Consider the following 15,439-nt stretch of genomic DNA (forward strand, 5'->3'; position numbering starts at 1 on the left):
CAACACAAGGACGAGCGCTTTCTAACAACTGGTTTTATTTTTGAAGAACTACTTACTTAAATACCCATAGAACTGCGCGATCTAGAGAACAGAGCACGCCTACAGCGCATATGATACCCGCTGATCTGCGCGATCAAGTCAAAAGAGCAACGTCAATATTACATATAACACTTGTGAAAAAAGACGTGGACAAAAGCCACCCAGTCATACTAAAAACAGCAAAGTGCATAAAAACAACCACTTACAATAACATGCGTTAAAGATGTGATGATAGAAGCGAATTTTCTTTATCTAACAATGAAACAGAAGGATGGCTGATGCATTTTTCTTTTTGTTTTTCAATCCAGTATGCTTCCACGATTTTTTTTTCCACGATTTTTCCAACTAGGCCGACTCGCAGTTATGCTCCTTTTCCAGCTGCTCTTCGAGGTCTGTCTTAGTGGCCCGAGACGCTAACTGTGGATACTAGTGGGCCTAGTGCATGGGTTTTTGTCTTTAACCTAATGAATTATGTTAGAGGCATGTACTGATGAAAGCTATCGCGTTCCACTGGTAAAGGCGAAGCTTGACCACCCACCAAGTTTTTTACTGCTCATGTGTAGGTAATTTGTTACCGGCAAAGAATGACAACATTGTATTCTAAAGAACCAGCTATTGAACCTGGAAAGCTGCAAGCACTTTTACTAGCCTCAGCAGCCCAAATACAAAAAAATAAAAATAAAAGAAAATGTTGCCATTCATGTGCACTTTCCTGGAATGTATATACAGCGCATCTTATTTTAAGTGCATAAGGAGTGCTGAAACCTCTGTCAAATCCTCTTTATTTTTTTGATCGGGTGCGCCTGCATGTCCTCTCGCGCACCCGTGTTTCTTCAATGTGACACACGCGGCGATTTGCACGATAGAAGTATGCATGCTGTTATGGCCCAATTTATCAATTAAGAAAACATTGTAGCCGAATGGTTAGAGCATTGATGTGTCGTGCCGCGAGTCCGAGGTTCAATTCCATGATCCGGCACGCAAATATTTTTACAGTGGAGCTGTTAGAACCTCGCTGGGTTTCTCACTGCGTCCGCAGCTTCGCCGAGCAGGGGCAGAGATGGCTGAGAGAGAGTGAAAGCGGTGTATAATAATAGCATCGTGCAGCGTAGGGATGCGGCGAGGGTGCGTTGAGCCTAGCGGGGGAGAAGGAGCGGCGCGCACACGAGCGAGGAAAGCGGCCAGGATGCGGCGCTCTTTCCCGTGGCGGGCGAGGCAGGGGGTCAGACTAGGGAGGAGGGGCGTTCTTTTACGGCGGCTGCTAGGGCACCTTGATGTCCTCCTCGCCTGCGGTTCCCTACAGAGTGGAGACAACCGCGGCGCCTCTTAAGGCGTTGGTTGGCCACTCGAGTCGCGGACGCCGTAGCAGACATCTCTGGAGGACCCCGCAGGAACCCGTTGCCGCGCTCGTACGTCTTGTGTGCGGTTTGGCACTACTTTACTGGTCTTCTACCAGCTCCACTGGTCTCTAGTGTTTGCGATAGCAGAGTACCGCATATTTTTTAAGCGTGAGCTATTGGCCAAGACAGCAGCAGCAACCAGCAGCCAGGGTCACTAAAGTTCGAGAATGTTCGCAAAGAAAGTTCCGCCTTGACAGAGAGAGAGAGAGAGAGAGAGAGAGAAATCCCAGTTTATTCTATTATAAAAAATAATGCATCTATGCCATCAGTTCAGGGCATCACCTGCGGCATGCTTCGACGCTAGGCCGATAAAGTGCGCAAGGAATCGTTGGTCGTGAATGGTGGTTGGTCAGCCACTAGGCGGGAGGGATATGCAAGAGTGATGAGGGTTTGGGTTAGAGTGGTAGTTTTGGATGGCATTGCCGTAGGATGTGCGCTGTGTTGGGAGGACACAACGCGCAGCAGTTACAGTGAGGGAGGTCTTCGGTAAGTAGGTATTACAGGAGGTGCTTCCGTGCTTGAGTGAGCAGTGTATTCGACTGAGCTTGTCGGATGACCGTGCCTTATTGCCTTGTAATGTATTGGTGTGACTTATGCGATATCCTGCGCTCGTCCCCAAATGGGTGTAATTGTGGTGGAGGCGTTGGTCAGACGAATAGATAGTGCGGGGGGGGGGGGGTGGTGTTCGGAGCTTGGAATATTATATCGCAGGCAAGCTGATTAGCTCGTTCCGTTTGCAACATCCTTTAATGACCAGGAATCCAGACAATGTCTACTTGTCGATGGGTACACACTTGTAACTGTTTTGTTATATGTTCAGGTAAGCTGTAATGGATAAGTTTTCTACATGCTGATATTGAATCAATAAATATGGTGGGTGTAGTGGTAAGTGTCACCGAGAAATGCTGTATCACTGCTGCTATCGCCTGTAGTTCTGCTGTCATCGTAACAGTGTTCGAAATTATTTCACTGTGTGTCGTCCGAAGGATGTGACCCACCACCGCTATAGCAGTGCCTTTGTCTTGGACGCTAGCTTCTGTATAGTAACATGTGTCATGTGGGTTGTGCCCTATGCGTCTTTTGAAGTGTGTTGCTGTTTGTGTCCGCCTAGCTTTATTTATCACAGGGTGCATGTGTCTGGGGAGTCGTGCGATTTTGAGGAGTCAGCTAGTTTTGAGGTGAAAGTGATAATGTGGCTGGTACAGGTGTGGCGGTTGGTTGAAAGCCTGCACTATCACGTGCCTACCCTGCGCAGTATGTTGGAGTCGCAGTACTTGCGTTCGTTTGTGCGTGGTGATTACTTCAGCGACGCTATTGCGACGTCCTTTGTCATCAAGCATCTCTGTGCTAGTGCTGAAGGGGAGTCCTAATGCTAGTTTGGTAGCCTTGCGAATTAACCCATCGATGCGCACCGTATCTTGTTTGCGCAGGTTGGTATATAGCAAATGGTATCGGAGTCTGGATATAAGTAGCGCGTCGCGAAGGCGTAGCATGCCTGCTTCTTTTAGTCCACGGTTTCTATTCAATACCTTTAAAGTCATATGAAGAACTTTTTATCTTTGTCTAAGCAAGTGTTGTATTGCAGCGGCGGGGCCACCGTCTTTCTGTACATGGAGCCTTAGAATCTTCAAACATTTTAGCTGGGGTATCGATGTGTTCTCGCACATAATCGTGATTCATGGGAGTTTCCACCTGGTGTAATGTCCTAATTTTTTCTTTTTACAATTTGTGCTGCCGCAGCCTGAACCTTGTTGAAAGCCCGGTTGAAGAGTGTCTTGTATGAGACCTGGGAATCCTCTTTTCATCGAGATGGGGATATCATCGGCATAAATTGTGTATTTGATGTCCTCAACTTGTTGTAGTACCCTGTGTATTCTGTGCATGGCTAGGTTGAACAACGTGGGCCAGATAACTGATTCTTGAGGCTTGCTTGTATGAGAGTGTGGGTAAGCCTGTGACGTCGTGCCACCTACGGTAATCATGAAGTTGCGTTCTTTGAGAAAGCTGCGGATGTAATTATATAGTTTTGTGCCACATTTAGTGCCTGCAAATTCCTGTAGTATGTCATCGTGTGTAACAGAATCGAAGGCGTTTCTAAGATCTATTGCAAACATAGCTCTTAGTTGGGCTATGCTCGGTTCACGGGTGACGTCTTCCTGTAGTTGGAGCAACACGTCCTGTGTAGATAAGTGCTGACTGTATCCTCTAAGCAAGTGGGGTAACTACGCCGTTCTATCTAGATGTGTGTGGAGTCTATTGAGTATTATACGCTATGATAGTTTACCCACACGTGGCGTAAGAGATAGTGGTCTAATGAAGTTCAACCGCTAGAGATTTTCCCGGTGTTGGTGTAGACTCGCCTTGTGAGGAAGCTTCAGCTGGGGCCCAACTACATTGCCGCCTATTAACATAATTGTAAAACGCAGGAACGCATTTTTGAGATAACAACTGGGCTGATTTTAATGAAATTTGTTCCATTTGGGAAAAAAAGGTAAATTGTAGTGACTGGGGAAAGCTGCATTTTGATTTGAGGCCTTGATTTTCTAAAAGAATTTTAAAAATTGGTAAGTTCGAAAAAACAAAAGCGAGAAGTTTACAAATTCGTGGCTCTGTACCAAGAATACATATCGCATGTCTGTAAATTGCATCTGCTAGGGTATCCAAAGCGCACAAATTTAATATATCAAGTTATGTCTTAGGTGAATTCGTTGCAGCGTTTACAAGGATTTTGCAAAAGTGCTACGCACGTATAAGTGGCATGTTTGAGAGCCTAGTATAGTAAATCAAGTTTATCCTTTTTAGCTGTACTATTCGATGCAATTCACATAATTATGATATTCCTTTTCATTTCTGAGTTGTAAACTTGATAGTATCGTTTTCTGAAAATTCGCCATTTCCAACAATGTTTACTTAAATATTGATGACCTAAATCGAAATTTTTACCAACAGTCACTCGATTTTCACTTCTTCTTTTAAATGCAACAAACCTCATCAAATTTGGTGAAATGTTTGCAGAGGAAAACTACTTCTCCTTTTCTGTGTAATTAGAGACGAACACCCTACCTAAAGCTTCATCTTAAAATAAATACAATCAAAATTTTTGTCGTTGCACAATGAGGTTTCGGCGGGAGAAAAAATTTCGGCTCTTACTTTTTTTATTCTTCTATAGTGACAAACCTCATACTAGGAAAATAATGACGCTGGAGCTTTAGCAGAATACTTTATTAATGCAAACTAATTAATTGTTTCTCTTTAGGTGGCATCTAATATTGGTGCAGGACGCAAGCAATAGTGCGGCCTTGCTGCTAGTCCCGTCTCGGGTGGGAAAGTTTTACGTCGACGTCAGTGCGTGTCTTCGATGATGAGCTTTTCGGCTCGGATGTGACCATAAAGCACGATCCGACAAGTCGTAACCGGATGCCACATGTGGCTGGAATCGCACGTATACGGACATTAGGCTCGCGGCGTGTCGCAGTTTCTGGGTTGCTGCTCCGTGTAATCACGGCGGCGTGCTCATTAGCGGTTGATCGGTTCATATAATTTCGCGGCAACTTGGAGTCCAGTCGTAATAAGTAACGAACGGGCTTGACGTTTCCGCTGATGTCGTTCCTCTTCGCCAGCCAGATCCGTATCAAGTGCGAAATGCTCTAGGTTTAGACTCTCCTTTTGGATCAATTTACGCGGACCGAATAGAACTGCTTATGACAGCTGCCAGTATTCTGGCCCAAGAAAAAGCGTCAGGTATCTGGGCCTGAGACTTCTATGGGGACTCCGATGTTTTTGAAATATTTTCGGTAATAATCTGCTCCGAATTGCACCATGCGCATAAAATGTGATAACGTGAAAGCTTTCATCGGCTAGTTTGTTATTCATATTTATGCGGGAACAGCGCTGAAATTTATATGTTTGTACATATGAAAAAAGAATATCTAATTTCTGTAAGCACAACGGGTAGTCTTGCTATGTGAGTTTTCCTTTTCCTAGTCCTTCGCGCTGTCCTCTCCTGAAAAGCATAAATTCAAATGTGAACTAAACGAAAACGACTTGTAAGATTTGTTGCGCTTAATTACACGGAAGTGCGATATATAAAAATCAGCAGCCGATTTATAAGCATTGTGCAGTCCCAAACATATAATTTGCAGCCGAAATTGACCTTTTCAGAAAGTCGCATTCGCCCCTATCGCCAACCCGCTAAGGATCCCGGGTGGAAGTGCGCCGGCTCCTCTATCGTCTATTACTGTGATTTGTTAACATAGACGTTGACATAGGCACAAGCAACATCAAGCATTTTCTTGCTGTTTTAGGTCAGCAAGCGCTGTGCAAGCTTCCTGTATTCCTGAATTTTCGCTCATCAAGCTTCAAAGCGCGAGAAAACATGTAAGTCATCACTTGCTTACGTTGTTTGTTACTGGGAGCACAGTCGGCAATCATCTTACACAGGGAGAGCATTTCTTTTTCGAAAATTGTAGAAAAAGCATTTGTCACTTACCGAAGCTCGGTTCTTGCTAAAATATTGCAGAAGGGCATCCTTTTTCGCTCGCATAAGTAAATATAACACTTGGCGTTGTTACTTGCTTAGTTTGCCAAGAAAGAACTGCGAATATATGTTTGTGTGTACCTATAGAATGCGCCTTTGAGAAATTATTTGAAACGAATCTCGAAGTTAGTTTTCGCCTTTATTGCCGACGGCGGAAGTCACATTGCAGGCACGTTTCAGCCAATGCCGACGGCAAGAAGCGCAGACGCTGAGAAATTCGCAGTTTCTTTTTTGACAGTCCTGGCAAGGAATTGCAAGAAGCGTTATATGTTTGTTTAATATATAAAGCACACCGGATATGTCACTACAGCCGTCTGCAATAAGGCAGAGTGTGGCCTTCGAGATTCACTTTCAGTAATGGCCCGGGAATACATTGGAGAGGTTAAATTCTGGGGTATTACGTGCTACAACCTCCATCTGATTATGAGGCACGCCGTTGTGGGGGACACCTGATAAATTTCAGCCACCATGGGTTCCTTAACGTGCACCCAATGCACAGTACGCGGACATTTATCTTATTTTTTATTCAATTTTTATTTATTTTCCTTTTTTAATTTCGCCCCCATGGAAAGGCGGCTGCCGTGGCTGGGATTTGATCCTGTGACCTGGTGCTTAGCAACGCAACGCTCTAGAGACTAAGTAACCACGGTGGGTCATCTGGGAGGTGAAGACAAAGACAAATGCGCAGTTTCTTTATAGCAAACTAGGCAAATAACAACGCTATGTTTTACAATGAGCAACCCAGCCTTTAAAATGTTATTCATCTGCAAACATTTTGCGAGAACAGAGCTGCGGTAAGCGCGAAATCTCATTTCTACGATTGCATGCGTTCTGTAATGCATGATCTAACCTTCACCGCAATACTGATATGCATTCTGTGAGATCAATTAGCACGCGAACACAAATATATTACCTGCCAACACAAGCCTCGGGAAGTAAGATTATGAAAAAGTAGGTGGCGCAGGATCTTAGGTGTGGTCCGTGGACTGAGGCTGATTTCGGTTTAACCAAGAATACACCCACTAGTCTTTGCCACAATGCACAACTACGATGCGCCGAAGCTATAATTGCTCCTTACCACGACGTTCTCTGTTGAGTTGTTGTCGTTGTTGTTCCCTCTAGAGATAGAACCTTTCACCGGGGACACAGCACCTTCGCCTAGCTGTCACCTTTATTATCTTTCCTGCGGCACACCTAAAGTACCAAAGTAATCGCAAAATGCTTGCCGAAGGTTTCGCAGTATGCACACTAGCAGCTCGCAACCGACAACCACGGAACATAAGTCAGAACTTGGCAAAAAACAAACAAATCGCACGACGCCTTCACATCCGATTTCGCGTGACCTTCCCGGCCCACTCTCTCGCCAAACATGCCACCAGGGGAAAGCGCGGTGCTGCAGGTTTCTGAAAAGGTTTATTTGTTCATGGCGAAAAAAAAAGTTCTGGCTTCGCACTCAAAGGCGAATCATTGAAAGTGTTTACAAGGTTGAGCGTCGCAGGCGAGCCCCTCAGAGGTGACATGGCGTGACGTAACGCGCGAGGCCGAAGAGCAGAGGACATGGCAACTGTTGGTGTCCTTGCCAAAGAGCAAGTGTCACGGATATGCGTAGAATGCGTCGTGACATATACCAGGCGTGTAAAAAAAGTTGGTTGATATCAGGAGTGCCGGCAGCGGCATCACGGGCGTCACAACTTGATTCCGCACGAGATCAGAGCGACAGAAAACCGTCACCACCTATCAGTGCCCCGTAAAATTATTAGAGAGATCGTAGATATAGCTTGACGTTTACTATCGGTTCCGTTCAGACCAGTCTATGCACCTCGGTGTGGTACCCAAACGGCTCCTCAGCAGCAACGCTAGATTGTGTGTGCGCGCAACGCTCATGCCAGCCCGAACAAGGGAGGGAGCCGCTTGCGAAGCTGGCAGGCAGTTGCGAAACTTAAGATGTCCTTCGTGCGCGAGGGTGTTGCGTAACCGAAAACTCTGTATAGGCTCCAAATCGCGAATTCAGTTTTGCAAATGCGTATCTTGCGCTTTCCTTCCTCCGGAACGTTATAAATAGCTATTTCATAGACGGTGTGAAATTGTTTTAAATTATTTAAAAAGCTTCAGAAAACCACAAAACGCGATGTTTACTTTTGTAACGCCGAATATTCCATTCTATGTGTTGAAGCGGTGCCTTCCCAAGCATTATTGTCCGAGCTTTCGTACGTGCTCGACATAGCGAAAAGGAACAGCTTACAGCAAACCATGCTGCGAAACGTCGCAAACGGCAAAGAGCGATACTACCATGTTTTCAGACTTAGCAGATTGTGACACTATATTCGTTAAATCGCTTTTGTGGCAATAACTCACCGCTTATGGGAAACCTGCCACCACAGGACTTCAGTGCCACCTTAGTTTTTTGTCCATCTACTGTTATATCTGCATCGACAGGTATGTGGCTTTGCTATCGCAAATACTTATTTCACATAGACAGTTTAACACGCGCGGTAGTAGGAGCTAGCCTGCGACTCCAAGAAACCTTCGGTCGCATGCCTTATCAGCATATTACGGCTAAACAATAATCGTGTTATTAGGTTGTTTTCATTTAGAAAAAATCTCTTTTTACATTTTCAAATGCAAGAAAAGTACGTAGCACCTGAAAACTAACAACTGTTTCTACAGCTTACGGCGAATTTTACTCGTAAAATTGTAGTCATGCACAAAAAAAAAATTGTTGAAAATCTGCGGGTTTCTGTTCTAACGTGTTCCTGCTCCTCAAGAACCGAACGGTGTCGCAAGTCATTGGCGCTTTATTTTTGAAATTCTAGAATTTCAGTGGGAAAATCACGATATGATTATAACGCAAGTTGTAGGATGAGACTGCGGATTCATTATGACCGCCTGGGGTTCATTAACGCGCACCCTATGCACGGCACATGGGCGTTTTTGCATTTCGCCCCTCATCGAAATGCAGGCGCCGTGACTGGAATTTGATCCCGCGCCTTCGGGTTTAGCAGCGCAACGACAAAGCCACTACGCCATCACGGCAGGTGCGCCTTTTCTTTTTGATATGCTTCATGGGAATACCTAACTTTACTAGTGTAGTTGTTTCGTAGACATTGTGAAGCAACGTTAGTATTATGTTGCAGGTAATCTGACTTGGCCGATTGCCGAACTCTGTAAAACCAATACAAGCTTTAAAGAGCATGCACGTTCAATTTGGAAGTTCTCGGAAAATGCAGGAGAGAATTGCAGCCTGAAACTGTACATATTTTCCAGCAAATTCGGACTCGTATAAAATAAAGCTGATAGTTCGTTATGCCAGAGATGCTTTCTTTCTTTTTCTTTTTGCCTTTGCTGTTCAAGCAGTGTCTGATCAAACACTGATCGAAAAGTAATCATTCATATTAAAAAGCAAAACATCTGCAATTCGAATCCTGCTGTTGATCCGTCATGAATTTCTATCAGTGCAGCAGTTTGTTATGTTAAAGATTTGCGTACGTCTCTTCCTTGTAGCGTGGCCTATACGTATATATATATATATATATATATATATATATATATATATATATATATATATATATATATATATATATATATATATGTGTGTGTGTGTGTGTGTGTGTGCGCGCGCAGCTTAATACTGTGTGCACTGAGCAGCGGTATGTCATTGGGAAGAGGTGGGGCAGCAATAATGGGGGGTTCGGCTCTTAAGGCACCCCTCTGGATCCGCCAGTGCATGGAAGCGCTAGACAGGGAACAGTGGTGAATGTAGAAGAAAACTACAGACGCGAGACACACACACACGTGATCTCCGTCAGCGCTGTCATGTCTTTGGCCTGACTGCGAACAGCGTCATAACCACGAAAAATATGACAAAATCGCGGAGTAAAACCAGTCGCCAAACGACCAGGACAGGTCACGAATATAGACGTCGTGCAGCATCCCTTCTCGCATACTGAACAGCGGTTCTATTTAAGGTAAGCTCTATAAGGAAATAAATAAAAGAGAAGCGGAGTGAAGGCACGCAAAAAGCGTATCGACCGGTCGTAGGACGAGCTGCTTGTATATTCTACAACTTGACATCAACACTGTAGAAGCAAATCGCGGACATCCTAACCGAATAGAGCTGTCGGCCGCAGAGAATGCTCTTATTCGGGCGTGCGTATCGGCGTCTTTTTCCGCGTTTCTTCGATCGCCCTCTTTGTCACTTGTTTGCTAAATCATTTCTTGCGTGGCAGGCATTTGTATTCCACTTTTCGCGATGCGACTGTGAGCGAGGACTTCTCACACATTTCCACACGAACACACACGCACAAGAAAAAAAATTGTTCCACGGGCTTGCAAAGAAGACAAATGCGAGACTCACGACACGTCATGAAATGTTTTTCGAAAGGCTCCAGTGGATATTTCTTGCCATTTCTTTATCTCTCAGGCAAAGCAAAATCTGCAACCTTCCGGCCCAGGGTTTGACATACTGCGGCCGCCCTTCTTAGTAAGCTGCGAAAAATGCCTCTCCGAAAAAGTGCATACAAAGCAAAAGCTCCACAATGACCAGGTCTTCTGTAATCAACATGCTCATTCGGGAACCCACAGTGTAGATTCTCTTGATGTTTGCATGGGCAGCGTATGGTTGTGTAGGCCTTTGGAAATATTCCGTAAGTGTCAGAAAAAGAAATGGACATTGAAGAATTCAATCAAACCTGAGAATATTTTATGGCCCCACTGGCAAACTGCATATTGGGGTGTTGAAACTCGCTGAGATAATCGGAAGCGAAATGATTCCCTCTGAGAAATGTCTTCTTCAGCACTTGAATTTGAATTATTCTGTTGCCATAGGGCTAGCATGGATACAGGTTGGGGACAGAAGGGCCACAAATAGCAGGCTGAGCCGAGATAGGTCATCTAGAAGTAAGGAGACATTTTTTGAAATATAGTTATAAGGAATCGGAAAGAAGAATCCGGGGATGTTTCAGTCAACTACAACTCAGTGTGATAAAAAAAAACTAGATTCTATCGACCTTGCCCATTGTTATAACGAAAAAACATAATTTTCAACAGTTTCTTTGAAGTATTTTTGTCTGGCTATTGAAATACACATATCTTTCTGTCTCTTTTATCGTAGACTTCTATATAATCATGTAGCAGTGCTTAATATTCAAGTTCTCTAGCATGAGGATTTTTAATAATGTTGTGCAATACACATGTTCGGCCAAACTGCGTGTTTAATTTACTTTATCTTGTAATTTATCTACCTTTTTGATTTCTCGCATGAGCAATCCTAGATTTCTTGCTTTAGTCTTTTACAGGAATGATAGTATTACTACTCAAATTATATCCACAAATCTTGTATGTAAATCACCATTAAAGTTTACCTGCTCTCATTGTTCAGTTTCTGTCTTGTGTTTTAGTACTGGGTCGCCGCATTCAGTTAATCACGAGGAAGACCTTTCTGAGTATTGGATTGTACACGCTGATTTCTTTGCGCCCTCAGAACGATTATATTTGGTATTCGAAAAAGGAGAGCATTAGGCTGGTTCTAACAGATTCACATTGAAAGCGCAAAACAGAGGCGGAGAAGAGAAAGAAGTAGCGGCGGCATTAAACACCCTCTATTGAAAATTCAGGCCGTCTCTGTGCTCCTGCTATACGGAAGAAGACCACCGTATATTTGTTTACAGTCTCTTATTCATACGTGCTAGGAGAGAAACATGATGAAAGAAGGCAGCATTTGCTCTTTTCTTTAAATCAATGAAACCTGTTTCTTGAAGAGCACTTGTTTACCAAACGTTTTTTTTTATCTTGGTGGCAATATTTTGTATTGGCTCGCAATCAATTGCCTAGATACGATACAGTATACTTACCTTCTTTACCGGATTGTATCATGAATAAACAATGAAGTTAAACTGAAGGAAACGTTGCACCTCTTGCTCGCGTTTCTTAGTCATTTGGCGATGTACGCAGAAAGAAGTCCTTGCTATAGCCTGACGAGTGCTTTCTGCGTAATCAAAATGGCAACACACTGGGGGATTCTATTCCAAGCATGACTATAGTAGTGCCTGATGTCTGAAAATTTGCACCCTTTAAATAATATTTTTAACATCGAGCTTTTTATTTTCCCACCCCTTCTTCAAGCATAGTGCATCGTTGCCCTAAGCTCTCTCTCTTTGAAGGGAGCACTCAATCGCAGGATCAATGCTTAGATGACACGAAGGACGCTGATCGAACATGGGGTCGCGCAGAGGCAGGCATCACGAGGACATGCGAGATGGTGTAGAGAAAGAAAAGCGGGAAAGATGAGCGACAGGAAATCGATGGTTGCGAGGGCATCCAAGGCAAACACACGCGCGTACAGCAACGTCTCCCAATGAGCCTGGGCGGTCGTTCGTCATGTCAAACCCCAACGGCCGGATAACCACCAGCAGCAATTAGCGAGCCCTAGCTTTGTTACGTTGCCTCCTCTCGCATACAGAAATCTAACAGATAAAAGATATATTACAATTACTGTACAATGAGAGAGCAATATCAGAGAGAAAATTATGAAATCATGAATGTGCTCGAGCGGTCGCTACTTCTTTATTGAACAGTTTATTGAACAGCAAAGGTGTTGTGCAAGTAACGTGTTCAGCATAAAATACATCAAAAGCAAACCTGTTTAGTCCACTTATTCTTCTGTCAGTCATCACACGCAGCATCCGCCACGGTGGTTCAGTGACAGGGACGTTCTGCCGCTGAGCGTGATCTCACGGGTTCGATACCATATGGGTCGAATTTTGACGAGGGCAGCATCTAATAACGCTCGTGTACTTAGCTTTAAGCGCGTGCTACGAAGCCCTCATTTTACGGCGTCCGTCCTGAGCCATTGTTCATTCTTAAGTCATTAAACTCTTAGATGTTATTTTTTTATTTTTGTCAAGCGTACTGTCAAAACTAGGAAACTGAGCTTGAAAGGTTGGCGGTAAATGCGCAACAAGCAATGGAAAGTAAAGTGATATAGCAAACGGCAAGTTACTTAACATGCCTGGATTGGACAGAAACGCGGGCTGTTCGTGTAGCTGAATCGTGAGAACGAACTGCCAATCTTCCTGGAAACTAGAATATATCTTATCTTTGAGGGATACCGAATGAAAGGAAAAGTTCCGAAGTTTCCAGGCGATAGACCAGCGCACTTCATACAGAAGAAACAATGTCTTGGAACATGCACGTTAATAAGCTCACAATTGAATTAGGCAAAGCAGTTGGTTCGCACTACGGACTAAGGGAATCAATTCCAATTATACTAAAGAATACAATATATTACGCTAATTTTTACTCACGTCTTTCATATTGCACTTTAGTTTGGAGTACTACAACAACCACAAGCTATAACAAACTGGAGCGGCTCCAAAAAAAGGTACTAAGAATACTTGAGAACTTTAATAGACAGCCGAGCCTATTACCCACTGGTCACCTATTCATTAAACATAATATGTTTAAAGCATCAAAGTTATGCGACTATAAACTATCTCTTTATATGTACAAAAATAAACTCCCAAACCATACAGAGCATTCCCTTTATGACTACAGCATACGTAACAGGCTAATACCAGTGCCGCGTACACGTACAAATTACGGTCGATCTAGGCTGGATTACTGCACGCCAACGCTGTACAACCTCTTAAAAGGTCACGTTAATTTCAGTGCCCCACTCGGCACATTTAAATCGCAGGTGCGTGATTACCTGATGAAGCAATGAACTTTTTCTATTTTCTCTTGGCTGCTACATTTCCTGTAGTGTTTATGCATTCTGTGATAGTTTCCACCATGTATGCTGTATCTGCATCAAGCAAGTTCCTTTCTTCTTCATAATGACTGTATGTATTTACAATTGTTCGAATTTGTGAAATCTACTGCCTGTTGCTCTCTGTAGGCCCCCAGATCCCGTCAAGCTGTCTGCGACAGCTTGACGGCAGCAAATGGTGACGACAGCAAATGGTAATAAGATCCACTAAGGAAGCATGCATCGAAGCGTTTATCGCGCTTTCTCCGAAACCATGAAATAAGTAAGTTTGTCTTAGTTACAGAACTCCTCCCACAAAAGAGGGTCTGTGATGAAGCTTGATTTACAACGCCCAACAATAGGCTGCAGCCGCGTCCAAGCGTCTTGAGGTCTCTAGTGACTCTGAACGTACGTTTCCAATTTTGTCCAATCACATGATCAGTACAGTCTACTGTAGCGTGCAAAGTGGCAATGGCGCCAGACCTGCATGACACGTGTTCGTAAATTCGCATACTCGTCTGTCTATTGAAATTGGCCCACCGAAGACTGCCCACAACCACCTGAAGGTGGTGGTGGTTGTGGGCAGTCCTCCTGCGACCCTTCGCACATCTGACACTTAGTTGCACATTGGCATAGGAGCATGAGATCAATCTCCTGTGACATTGGTAGGCAACGTTTTTGCAGCAGAGTTCATATGGCTAGGGTGGCATGGAATTGCACACAAAAACTATCATCATCAATGGCTCATAGCCTCGTAAGCACTCATACCCCCGTAAGATAGATGAAACCAAGGCCCCTGGAATGGACAGTATTTTCTCGCCCCCCCCCCCCCCTATTGAAGCGCCGTGCCTGGCCATTCGCGTCCAACCTACATTTCATGTACACTAAAGCCCTTTCTACTAGAGTGCTGCCTAAGGACTGGAAAATGGCACATGTAGTTCTCGTTTATAAGAGTGGTTCAAAAAAGGACGTAAGTATTTATAGCCCTGTTTCTTGCAAAGTCTGTAAATCTCATGTAAATTAGAGCACATTTTATACAAAGACATAATGAAACATTTATTACAACACAGATTACTCATTGATAATCAACATGGCTTTCCCAAGGGGCTTTCGTACGGAACACAATTGATCGAGTTCAATCACGGCTTAGTGTCTTAACTGGATGATAACAGGCAAAGACACTGCATTTTTTTTTTAGATTTTAGAAAGGCATCTTACATGGTTTGGCACCTATCAATACTTCACAAACTTTATAGGGCAAATGTTGATCATCAAGTGTGCAACCGGATTGCCAGTTACTTGTCGCAGCGCCGACAATGTTTTATACTGAACGGTACTGTTGCTCCTTGGGTTTAGGCCACATCGGGTGTTCCTGAGGGGTCAGTTTTAGGGCCACTATTGCATTGAGTTTATATTAATAATATTCCTTCCAGGATATATTCACGCTTAGGTTTGTTTGCGCACGACTGCGTCGTGTGCAAAAAATAAGACATGAACATGATTCTATTCATCTGCAGGCTGACCATACTAAAGTTCTCTCATGGTGTGAAAAGAAGTGGAAAATGTAACTACATGCGAAAAAATGTGTTCATGTGTCTTTCACAAGAAAAAAGAAGAAAAAGAAACCCGTTATTTTTTAATAGTGATGTTATTAACTAGGAATTTATGTATAAATATTTGGCTGTGACACTTTCTAGTGATTTTCCTAGAATGCGCATG

The sequence above is a fragment of the Dermacentor variabilis genome, chromosome 5 (genome assembly GCF_050947875.1).
Source record: "Dermacentor variabilis isolate Ectoservices chromosome 5, ASM5094787v1, whole genome shotgun sequence".
Lineage (NCBI taxonomy): Eukaryota > Metazoa > Arthropoda > Arachnida > Ixodida > Ixodidae > Dermacentor > Dermacentor variabilis.